The following is a 2,913-nucleotide window of genomic DNA, read 5'->3' as shown; positions in this document are numbered from 1 at the left end:
GCATTTGACTACAGAGTTTTCATTTTTTATCATATCAATTTTTATTTTCCTTTCTTTATCATTTTAATCCTAAAATAAATAAATAACTCTAAAAAAGATAATTTTAATTTAGAAAATAAATAAATTATAATTTAATAAATTGAATTTTAATTAAAAATATGTGTTTTTAATGCAAATGTTTTTCTAAATAAAATTTTAATAACGATAATATTATACATTATCAATTGACTACATTTATCGTGAACTCATTTTTATTGATGTGTAAAATTGCTCTTTATTAAGCGAATTGTTGAAGTTAGTTGAAGTTGAGTTGAAGGTTGACCGATGATATATGGATTTTTTATTGATGTATAAGACGTCTAATAAAAATCGTAGTAAAATTGAATAAGAGATACTGGATGTCTTCTATTTAAGGAAGTAAGCCTAGCTTAATAACACAAGTATCATTCTTTATTGTAATATTACTAAATGGAATATTACTAAATGGAAGGCAACTAATTTCTTACGGTGAGATAATAAAAAGTATAGAATAATTTTTTAGATTGACTGCGTAATCTTTTAGAAAAAATTTTGTTTAAAATAATTTTTTATTATTAATTAAACGCATATTATTTAATATGTTTAAATATATTATATTAACTATAGATTTATTAAAAGAAAGAAATCGATAGGGATCAATAAATTAATAAAATGATTAATTGAATAGAGCTATTTTGACTGTATAGCAAAACGATTTTTTATTTTAGGATATGAAATTGGAACAATTAAAATTCTGATAATATTGACATAGTCATTTTTTGCAACAAATATTTCAGTGGTACGCCGGCATTATGTAATTAAATTTTAACTTCTGTATTTGCTGGATAAAACTTTTATTCAAATCTATAATACATATAACCATAGTTTCTATGTTATCGATGTTTCTGAGAAACAAAATCATTCTGACAAGAAAATTTATCAAAGTGAATAGAAGTTCGCAATTAAGGACACAGCATTCTATTAGTGAAATGTGATCATAATGAAAATGGTGAAAGATGAGTAGGTATTTATGGGATATGTTACTATGATTGGCACCCCAAGGATTTCCGTAAATAATTCACTTTCTACGAATACAGAGTATCAAATAAATTGTTGGAGCTTTTCGCACGTATTAATGGAATAAATAATTTTTCTTCTTATGAGCATAATTGTGCTAAAGATATATATTTTTGTAAATATAAAAATTGTAATTTGATGTTAATTAAAATTAATTAATAAAATTCGATTTTATCATTGGCTGCATTCAGCGGAAAGAACCGCTCAGTGAGCAATTTTTTCGCTAAACGCACTCATTATTGTCAATTTATTAAATTTTAAATAATCGAAAGGTACTTGAAAATTTGAATGAAATTGTCCAAATTAATCATTCGTTTGTTATTTTTAAATCTAAATTAGAAATATTTTTGTCTAAATACCATACTGATCAAATGCTGACTACATAATCATATCATATATTACATTTGTATTTTAATCAATTTTTCATAAATATTTTATATTTTATAATTTATATTTTATCTAAAATAATTTTATATTAGTATAAGAGGTTTTTTAAATACAGTTTTATATTAAAAAATATTTAGTTTTGTATTTTTTGATATGACGATAAGATTTTTAAATAATAAATATATCGAAATAAAAATCATCATTTATTATAAATTAATTATACGTGTCGTGAAAAAAATACAAAAAGTCTTTCTTTTCTTCACTATGTGGCTTGCAAGAAAATGCATGTTTATAAAGCGTTTTAAAAAGCATACTATCCGCTCTTTATGTACAAATTGCATGTGCATATAGTTTAACCATTATGCATCGGTAAATGCATAACGCTATACTTTGCGTATTTTTCGTTTGTATTTATTTAAGTTACTATCACGCATCTTGTGAAACTCGCGTCTGTATACAACATATCCATTTACATAAACTTGCATTCCATATAAGTCATCTCTTAAATTGCAGTATAAAACAATGTATAAATGTAATGTAGTGTAAGAAACATAATTCAATTAGTTTTAAATAAATATGTAAACAATCGTAAACTAAATCTGTAATATTTGTTGTTTAATAAACTAGAATCAAAAATTATATTGCATTTTATTTATAACCAATTTCACAATTTCTTAATAATGCAATTTATTAAAAATAAATAGATGTACAAAATTTTTCTAAGCTTTCATAAATTTTATCTATATAATTTATTATTATTAATATAGATGTCTTTTTTAATAAAGATATAACTATTAATATGACACTCGCATTACTTTTTTTTATATCCAATTTTTTATTGAAATTATTTTATTATTTTTAAGAATGCATAAAACAGATGGTATAATATTTAAATATTAATATAAATATTCTTAATATTGCTTATAGGCAAAATACATTAAGGAAAATGATAAACAGCAAATACATATTTATTATGTTATATAATTTATGACTGATATATTTGAAGAGATGATTAGATCTTGGGAAGATAATGTCATTTATCAATGTCTCTTATAATTGATATTCTCTCTAAAACTCGAAGAGTGAAATATCACTCGAAACGAGTGAAATATAAGTATAACAAAAAGTGAAAGTTGAGCTTGGACACTTCGAATGACTCGCGATTGCAAGAGTTAAATTGCAAACATCTCATAATTCTTCAAACCTCTATAAATTGAAAAAGTATAATGCAAATTCTAATGTTTCTTCTTGAGTAAATTATATTTTCTCTAAATTAAATTTAACTTATACTTTCACACTATTAGCACTTTTCACAAATTAGCAATGAACAATATAAATAAAGTTTGTATATGAAAAATTATTTATATATATATATATATATATATATACACACACATATATATATATATATATATATATATATATATATAT

The 2,913-nt window shown here is 22.2% G+C and overlaps 1 protein-coding gene across 1 annotated transcript in view; it reads right to left on the bottom strand.

Annotated features, from left to right (window-relative positions):
• The window catches only part of LOC105619175 (dynein heavy chain 1, axonemal-like), a 166,845-nt gene that overhangs the window by 82,061 nt on the left and 81,871 nt on the right, over window positions 1-2,913 (bottom strand). The gene's annotated exons all lie outside the window — the stretch shown is intronic.

This window comes from Atta cephalotes (assembly GCF_000143395.1).
Source record: "Atta cephalotes unplaced genomic scaffold scaffold00019, whole genome shotgun sequence".
NCBI lineage: Eukaryota > Metazoa > Arthropoda > Insecta > Hymenoptera > Formicidae > Atta > Atta cephalotes.
This window is presented reverse-complemented; position numbering and strand designations above follow the sequence as displayed.